The sequence below is a fragment of the Cryptomeria japonica genome, chromosome 11 (genome assembly GCF_030272615.1).
Source record: "Cryptomeria japonica chromosome 11, Sugi_1.0, whole genome shotgun sequence".
NCBI classification, from domain to species: Eukaryota; Viridiplantae; Streptophyta; class Pinopsida; order Cupressales; family Cupressaceae; genus Cryptomeria; species Cryptomeria japonica.
Window position 1 is genome coordinate 212,331,716 of NC_081415.1, and position 10,560 is coordinate 212,342,275.

The window sequence follows — 10,560 nt, forward strand, 5'->3', positions numbered from 1 at the left end:
TAGATGCTGCTGCGGGTTCTGATACAGTTGCTGCTACTAATGGTACTATGGATGTAATGGCTGTTGCAAATGGGATTACTGGTTTGATTGGTGGGATGATTGGTATTATAGATGGTTGTGTTGGGGTTGTGAGCCTCGATGGGGCAGTCGGGATGGTGCTTGAAGCTGCTTTGATAATGAAAGGTGCCCACTTTGCAGTAGGTGGACAAAATGGTTTGCTGCGTTTTCCTTTGAACTTGAGTTTAGGAAAGATCTCTTTTTCAAAGCCGAGGCCTGTATTACCTTTGGGCTTGAATTCCGACAATAGGGGTTCATGTCGTCCTTGTTTGCAATATCCCAAAGCACTTTGACCATCATACCCCATTCTTTGCATAATGAGGAGACCTTTGCCATACTGTTCTATAGGAAGTGTAACTCGTGGTTTATCAGTGGTGATGGGATCTTTATAGATCCATTCCGCCAGGTCCTCATCTTGTGTTTCTTCCTCTTGACTCTTTCCAAGAACAAAAGGTGTCAAAGCACATGCTGGTATGTTTAGTGGTTGCTGGAGTACCTGCTATGGTTTACCATGAGTTCTAGGAGAAGTGGGCATTTGTCCCACACAAAAGAGTTGACTCAAGTTGTATTCCCCAGGACCTTCCTTTGCTATCTTCATCTTAAGCTTTTCTTGCTTGGGTATAATGGTGTTTGAACGGGCAAGAGAGGTGGGACTTATATATGATGTGGAGGAAATGGCTTCTCTATTATTAGGAATGGTAATCTCTGGTTGATGGTTGATATTATGGCAATATGCAAAGGGATTTGCGTCACCTAGAATTGTGATCTCTACACCGTTATGTGGGAACTTGATACATTGATGGTAGGTAGATGGAACGACTTGCATGGCATGTATCCAAGGTCTTCCTAACAATAGATTGTATGGCAGAGGAAGGTCCAGAACCTGACAAATGATGTGCTTTACCACGAGGCCCACTCGGATTAGTAGTACCATAACTCCTTTGGATGAACACTCCGCATCGTCATAGGCTTTGATTGTGATCTTCTGACGAGGATCCACTGATTCGACCGCATATCCCAATGCTGTGACCAACTACAGTGTGCAAATATTTAGGCCTGCTCCATTATCGATCAAGACTCGCTTGATCCTATGCTGGTTAATAAATCCTTCGATGTGGAGTGAGGCATTATGTGGTTGTTGGAAGGAAGAGTTGTCACTTTCAGAAAAAGTGAGACAAGGTGATGACTTTAGACTTCCAACCATGGCTTGAAATTGGTCCGTATTTAGATTTGCGGGGACTGACGCTTCTTGGAGTGCTTGATCCAAGATAGTTTTATGAGATGGCGATAGACGCAAAAGCTCTAAAATGGATATAAGTGCAGGGGTTTTGTCTAATTGTTCCACAAGATTGTACTGCTTTGGGATGGAGGTGGTACCTTGTGGAGCTGCCTTGATGGTAACTTTGCCACGACGTGTAACAACATTACAATTTGAGTTGGGATTTTTGAAGGTTATGGTTGCAACTTGTTCATTGGCATCATACAGATGATTTATAGTGTAATTGTATGCAGCCTGCATATAATCTATGGTATCAGTGTCTCGCCTGGAAGTGGAAGGACCCCTTTGATCTTGTGATGGAAGTGGATTTTTGAACATCAGATGATCATTATTGGTTGTTTTTGGGCATCCACAACCCCATCGTTGACGATATTCTTGTTTTTATTCCAGAAGCTTGGTTTATCACTATTGAAGTGCGGGCGAGGACCATCTTTTGGTTCATTAAAGATTTTGATGAGTCCTTTCTTGATGAGTGCCCATTCACATTTTAAACCCTTGGTGATCATATCATTAAAAGAGTCTGTGTCTTTGACATCCAGGTGAAATTCCATTTCTTCGTTCAAGTTGGAAATGAATATTTCCACTAGTTCTCGTTCAGGTAACTGAAGAGAACGTTTGCTAGACATTTGGCACCATCATTGCAGGAATACTGAGAATAGTTCACCTGGTTTTTGTTTGGTGTTACACAAATCAGCCATGGTGACATCGCGTTCAATGTTATGAGAGTAATGAGCTAGGAACTTCTGGATGAGTTCCTCAAATGTTCTAATGCCACCTGGTAGTCAGGAAAACCATGATGTGGTTGTTCCTCCCAAGCTTTTAGGAAAAAGGCGCATTAGGTAGGTGTCTTCATATGCCACTTCAAGACAAGTGGAATGAAATTCTCTGACATGATCACAAGGATCTCCCTTTCCTCTATATTTTTCAAATTTGGGTGTTTCGAATCCTCGTGGAAATGGTGGCATGTAAAGATCCCTATCAAAAGGATAGGGACAGATGTCATTGAGTGAGAACTGGTTAGTCTTGACACCACTATGAAGCTGTTGGGCGAGATTCTCGACTTGTTGCCGCAACATCTCCATTTCATTTGGAGGAGGAGGTGGTGGGTTACCTCGAGGAATGTTATATCTGATGGGATCTCTACCTCTTTCCTCTTCATGGTGACTTTGTCTTTCTAATGCTTGTCTTAATTGGGCAAGATCAAAGTCAGAGGGGAGTTTTGCTCCTTCTTGAGCGAGTCTTAAGAAGTGAGCATCCGCATTGCTCCTAAGTATTTCATCAAAAAGTCTGTTAAAGAGAGGGTTATGCTGAGCCCATTCTATTGTTGCAGGAGTGGGAGTACTTGTGTTTTCGTCATCTGCATTTCCTCCAAGTGCTTCTTGAAATTCATTGAGATTTTCCTCTTCTTCTTCTTCCCTTTCTATTTCTCGTTGCCTTGACTGTGATCGGGTTTGAGCCATTTTGCTTGTAAGCTGTTGTTGAAGTTGTGTGAAAATAATGATGAGTTTTTGATGAAATGAAAGATTGATGGTTGGTGATTTGTGATGCATGTAGATCTCTAGCACTTTTAAGGTAGATGTAACCAAAATTCCTTCTTTGAATTGCTTGCTTGTTTTGATAAGGTTGGATGTGATAAGGTGTAGAGAAATCTGAGATGTGTTACAAATTTAACTACCTAGTAATGAGAGGATTCACTCATGAACTAGTTTTAACCTGCGTGGATGTGTCTCTTAGGATGAGCTTATCCTAGATGTAGAAACAATCTAAAAAGTGATGTGATGCGTTTGATTCAAGCAATATCTAAAAAGAGAACTTGGAGCAAGAACCTCTTAATGTTTTGAGGGTTGGAATGGATTGATGATGAAGTGATGATGTATGAGTGAGATAATGGATGAAATGTTTTCAACTTCAATAAAAACTTTGTGTTACAAATGGGACAAACTCTACCTCTTCCCTTTCAGGTCTTGGTGGTATTTCTTGAGCTATGTTGTATGTGATATAGACGTTTGGGAAGAAGTTGGGATTAATCTTTCCTCCTTGGTTTTTGTGATAACTCAGAGCTCTATATTGCATAAAAGCTCTGCAGTTCAATGATTCGGAATCAAATTCATTTGTTTTGCCTTGAAGATAGAGACGCATGTGACGAAGAAAGACTCTATGGGAGACAAAGATTTTTTTAGTGATATAGAAGAATTTCCTTCGTTTGATCAAAGCCTTTGAGATTAATTGTCTTCTTTTCAAGTTGATATTTTGATGACGCTTCTTCTTTCGCAAGATGTGAAGAATGGTCATAAAATTTTTGACTCTTTTGTTGTTTGCACTTTGTTTTTGATGTTTTTGGTTGTTTTTGAAAGATGTTTGGTTGGATGAATACTTTGTTTTTGGGATTGATTTACTGATTTGATGTTTCTTTGACAAGAAAACAAAGCAAGCACACAAACACCAAAATGTTGCCTCAAAGGCACAAATGAGTATGGGTCTAGATCAACCCAATCTTTGGACTTGTATATGACCCTTCCTTTAGATGTATTTTAAGGTGTATTTCCAAAGCCTGAAGTCGGCTCAATTTGCACTTGGTCTTGACTAAAATGAACACACTTCAAACACTTTTTATCCCTAAGGTCAAATGGCCAGTTGTGATAAATTTAGCCCACATCTTGATATTTCTTCGACTTTGGTACTACATACCTTATGAATCCCACCTTGGCAGGTAAGGATGTGATATACTAAGTCTTGCATGAGCATAACAAATAGATGATCCCTATGATGGGGGAGTCACCACTTTTATCAAGCCACAAGTGACTTTTCAAAAAGCTATGTTTCTACTCAAGGAAATATGTATGGTGAGTATCTTGGGAGCAAAACCATCTATGCTCTTGCACTAAATTATATCACAAATATCCTCAATCAATAGAACAGGTGGGCTACTACTTAAAGGCGTTTAGTCATGTTCGATGTTTCTGGACATAAGTTCATTCTGCAGTGACTCACTTAAGAGCCTTGTAACTGGTGGTGGGGCCCATTTGTCCTTTCGGCCAGTTACACTGTAGGAACAACTATACCCAAGGCTACAGCTTTCGCTCACACCTGATTTCTATATCAGCTCGAAGGATTTACCGCTCAAGGTCGTTCCCAAGAGTGATGTGTCTCTTGGCAGGCCTCTCTTAAAAAGATAAAATTTTGAGTGTTACTAACACTTTTCTCTTGCACCTAGGACCACGAAAGCCAAGGGAGAGGATAGTGTGTGTTAGAAGTAGGACCACTCGACCAACTCTTTGCACAAGTGTGCCAAGCACGAAAAACACTTGTTCTTTTTAATCTATCATTGCAATGTGATCTAACTATTTGGAGATGTTGCTCCAACAATCATGGTGTTCTTTTTAATTTTCAAAGGCAATTGTTTGAGTAAACTAGAGTTTGAAAGTCCTGGTCAACTTAAAGAAAAACACGTTTGCTTGAAGTAAAATTTGTTTTTGCAAAAATCAAAACAAGTGGATTGTTCTATTTATTTGCCTAAAAATTGAAGTGTGGCTTGTGATTTTTAAGTTTGATGTAAGAAAGAAAATTTGTTTTGTTGATTTTAAGCACCAAAACAAAATGTATCCCTAACTTGCAATGAAAGCAAAATTTTGAAGTTTGTTGTTTTTTTTACTTTGCAATAAAGAAAGATGAATTTTCTTTTTAAGCACCAAAAACAAGTTTGAGGTTCATTTTATGCACTCTAAAATAAAATGTGAGGTTTATTTTAACTTGTGCAAGAAGGAAAAATGGATTCTTTTTAACCAACTTTTGTTGAAAGAAAGTAAAAAAGAAACTTTTAAAGCATTTAAACTAACTCCTTCCCCTACACAAAAAGATTAGAACCTGCATAAAAGACAATTAGTTAGAAAAATCCGCATGTTTTGGTGGGCTTCTACAAGCCTAATTTTTATTTTTTTTGGTTACAAGGTGATTTGTACAATGTTCTGTTACAATAGCGCTAGTCTACGTTTGAACAGAGGCGCTATTTAACACAAACGCACTAAAAGAAAGGGAAAGAAAGAGAAGGGAAAAGCGCTGAAACAAGGTGAATAGCACCAAAACAATGTCAAACGCGCCAAAACAATGTCAAAAGTGCAACCTGTGTGACATTTTCAACATTCAAACATGTTATTGGTTAAAAAAAAAAGTTGATCTTTGTGGTGTTTGGATTCACGTTGGGTTCACCAAATGATGCTCTGCAAAAAGGATTAGAAAATCTGTTTGATGGCAACACACACAAGAGCACAAGAAACAAACGTTAGTGTTAGCAACAAAAGATTATCCTAAAAAGGCATATCAAGAGAGATATTAAGCATGAAATAGAAAGCATATAAACATAGAATAAAATAGCTAATCAAGATGCTCATAGTTGCTCCTCCCTTGTTCCTCTCCTCTCCAAGTCCCAAATGAGTGTAGCTCTCAGCTTTTAGCACTAGCCATGGATGCCATATGGAGATTCAAGATAGTTGAATATGATAAACAAATGCTATGCAAGTGTAGATAGTGATGCTATGAGAAAGCTCTATGCTAATGCCAGTATAACAACAATACTCTAAAATGCTTCTTCTTTTGCTTGAGGAGAAGGGTTCTATTTATAGAAGAAATGGGGAAATGAAGGGTTAAGATTGAATGGTTTAATCAAGGGCCAAGTTTGAAAGTTGGGGATCCATGTGCACAATTGGCACCAATAAAATGGTGACAAGTGTTAACATAGGATTGGGTTGAGAGAAGAGGTTGGAGGCATTAAAGGCCTGAGAAGACCTCATGGTTATCTAGAGGCTAAGGGTCAAGTCCAAATTAAGATTACCCACTGGATTAAGAGTTAATCCAAGGATAAACCTTTGTGCAAATGTTTAAGAGATAATCATGGTCAAAGCATTAATGGCCTGATGAGACCTTTGGGTTGGGTAGAGGTTGAGTCAAAACAAATGTTTTAACCATGTGGGAGGGTTTGAGGTAACCATTAATGGTTATTGGAGACTTTGGGGATTAAGTGGTTGAAGGTTGAAAGCCTTCAATGGTTATCAAAGACTTTGAGCCATTTAGTGGTTGAATGTTGAAAGCCTTTAATGGTTATCAAAGACTTTGAGGGTTTGAGAAGTGACTTCCCTTTTGCTTAGGAATGTGACAAAGTTTAGAGAAGGGGTTAGGTTATTTAGAAGTGATTAGAAAATTCTAGAAGGGGTTTAGGCATGCAAGTGGATTTTGTAGGAAATTGCAAGTGGGAGAAATTTTGGTATTTTCAATTAAAATAAAATCATTTATTTCAATTAAATGGTGTAATTTGCATTTGGATAAATATTCAAATAAATATTAATTTATTTAAATGAGAAAAATGAAGATAAAGCATTAAAATGCTTGAAGACTTTGAGGGAAACCATTAAAGGCTTGAAGACTTTAAGGAAAACCATTAAAGTCTTAAGAAGACTATAGAAGGAAGCCATCAAGTTTGAAGACTTCAAAGCCATCAAGTTTGAATACTTTAAGGGAAACCATTAAAGGTTTCAAGTGGGTGAGGATAAATAGGATTTTAAATAAATAATTTATTTAAAATAGTTGTGCAACTTGCTTTTGTAGGAAAATACAAGTGGGTGGAGGATAAAGGTGATTTTAAATAAATTATTTATTTAAAATAATTGTGCAACTTGCATTTGTAGAAAAATACAAGTGGGTAGAGGATAAAGGTGATTTAAATAAATGTTAATTTATTTAAATGTGAGAGGTGGGATTTTGGGGGATTTAAATAAATATTAATTTATTTAAATGTGAGAGAAGATTTAATTAAACAGATATGATTTATTTATTTAATTAATGGTCTGAATTTGGTTAAGTGAATTAAATCAAATAAATTGAATAATTTATTTAATTAATAGGAGAAGAGGGTTAAGATGAATTAATTAAATATTAATTTAATTAATTCATTAATTGATGGTTAAATAATCAAATAAATACTAAGTATTCATTTAATTAAGTGGACAGATTTATGTGACTACACCTACATTCAGTGATTCTGGGATTGTGGATCGTACCCCATAGATACCCTTCATGTACCTTACAATATGATATAGAAATCTGTCAGTTATAAGATCCTCGGATCTTTAGGGTAAGAGAGACTGGCATGCCCAAGAAGTGTGTGTCGTGGAGTGGAGCCAGTGCTGCCAAACTCTCTATCTGTTTGTTTTGTTTCGGTATTTCATAAGGGCCTCATTGAGTGGTGTCCACTTTCCAACCTAAGATTGTATTTTGTGCTTTTTTATGTATTGTTGTGTCAGACCAGTCTTTGGGCTATTTCAGGCCCTATCTTGTGTATCTCTAAATTCTTTGAGATTGTTTGAAAAAATAGTTTCGTCAGCTATATCTATCTCCAAAAAATTATTCCTAGACTTGGAAAGCCACGAAACTTGTCCTATACATAGAATTACTGAAAATAAATTCCATTTTTGAAACATCAAAACTCAAAGCTATACACACTTGTGACCCTAGGAATTCCTTGCATAGTTCTCATTTACGTCCTTACTATCATCCTAAGTCCTTTCATAGTCCTCATTTACATCCTTATTATCATCCTAAGTCCTTGTATAGTCCTCATTTACATCCTTATTATTATCCTCATTTACGTCCTTACTATCATCCTTATTGCTTGTGAAGTCCTCATTTACGTCCTTACTATCATCCTTAGTCCTAGTATAGTCATCATTTATGTCCTTACTATCATCCTTAGTTCTTGCATAGTCCTTATTTACATCCTCATATAAGTCCTTGTCTACACCTCATATACATCTGTCTTAGTCCATCATAATTTGCATAATCATCCTAGAAAGTCATACCCCAAACATCCAAATCACAATTAGAGGATCAATCAAAATTAAGCTCAACTCAAACAAATTTGTCAAGTTCAACAAATCAAACATTGTCACATTCAGATAAATGGAGAAAACATCTTACATTTTGTGATCCTAGGTCCAAACCAATCAAGAAAACATCATGGATTAGAATTATACATTTCATAGAGAAGGTGGAGGATTCATCCCTTCCATTCCTATTCCATCACCATCCATAGAAATATTAGCTCAACAAATCAAGACTTTGCAACAACAATTGATTGACATGACTAGTCCTAATAACAATAGGGACTGGTTAGAAAAAAATGATGACAGAAGTGATGACCATGAGGGAATCAGTATCAGGCACACGTTCTTCTTCTAGTGATACCATTCAAACATGACAACCTTCATTATTCAACAAAATTGTTTCTACCTCAGTTAAAGCAACATTAGAGCCATGTAAACCTTTTTTTTCTTTCAACACACTATATCAATCATACCAATCACACCAACCCAACATTCAAACCCCTTTCAACCAAAATCAAACCCCATTCAACCAAAGACCAAATTAAAATTTACACCAACCCAACATTCAAACCTCTTTCAACCAAACTCAAACCCCTTTCAACCAAAGTCCAAATCAAATTTTATTCAACCTAAATCAAACATCTTTCATCGAAGATCATACTCCTTTCAATCACAATCAAATTCCTCTCAATCAAATCCCAAATAAACCATATCTATCCACCATTTCATCATCCCCTGAAATCACACAAGACCAATCCATGCCCTCTCTATCAAATAACACAACCTCCCAAGGGCTATCCATACTACCAATCCAATCTAATCCAAGTCATGATTCAAAGGATGTCATTCAAAATCCTTCTTCATCAGACCAAAAAGTTAAAACATTCCAAGAGTCTCCCATGCATTTCCAAACTCCTTCCCCATGTCAAGAGGATGATCCAAAATCAAAAGAAACGAGTCTTGAAACAAATAAAGATCAAGAACAACCACTTCCATCCTACCCAATTTCTGATCAAGAATCTTATGATGATCCCCTTACTCTTTTCTATTCCATTCATAATGATACCCTTCCATCTCAAGAACAAAGTGTCTTTTCAAGTCCCATCCAGCATCCACCTCCTAAACAAGATCAGGACATCCCTTCTATCGTTCATAATAATCTCCTTCCAAGACAAGATCAAAGCATACCTTTACCGCGAAATCCTGATCAAGATCCCTCCATCGCTCCATGTCCATGTCATAATCCTCCATGTTCCTCACAAGGTTCCCTCTCAAATAAGCTTGCCATTTCTCCTCATGATCCCATTCCCTCTACACAAGTTTTTTTTGAACTCCTTATCAATAAAATCATTAATCCAGACCATACTATACGGAGCAACTTGTCAACAATTGCATGTGTACCATCATCAAAAGCTAATGTTGTGACAAAAACAAGCATAACACCAACTAATAAGGTCAACACCTGGTTGGTTTCATCATCCTCTTCAAGTGCATCAATAGAAATAGGCATAACACTCGCTCATGTCATAACTTCGAAACCAAAATCTATTTGCCTCATACACCCACACTTGAAAGATTGGGGGCAAGAGAATCTACCATGATTGGATTTCTTTGAAAATGATAACACTATAGCTAAATTCATGGGTTCTAGTATTGGATTTCTCTCTGATGATTCATAAAATCCAAAAACTAATAAAATCAACATTGGAGATGTTGAACATGTACACTTAACTTAGTCCTTATACCCTATTGGAAAAGACATCTTTATCCGACTCTTCAAACAAAGACCAATAAACTACCTACACAAAACTCCTCGATCCTATGAACAACATGCACCTTAAATGATATTATACCTAAGGGTTGGGTTAGTTTAGGTTTAAATTTTTGCATTGCATATCATATTATTCAAAGCACTGCATTGCATATAGTTTATTTCTAGGCACAACATATTCAGAAGTGGCATTCGTAAAGTTTCTAGATTTGCATATAGAAACACCAATAAAACAAGGCAATTGTCCAAGTTTATCATCTGTTTGCATTTAAGAGAAGAAAGGGTCATCTGCTTTCTTAGATATTCTGACATGAAGTCTTTGAGATGCTAAGGTCATTCATTTTCAACATCACCCCATGACGATGTTTTACTTATGGTTGGGTAGTGATTTTACTATTTGAGACTTGTTAACCCAAAATCTATCAATTTCTATATCTCAAACATATTAAGAAGATATCTAATTCATTCTAGACACCTAGTTGATCATATGACTAGTAAAAAATCTAAAATTCTACTTTAGCACCACTGTAATTGTCACACCCAAGTAGGTTTCATTACTTACAAGTCAAGGCAAGAAAATA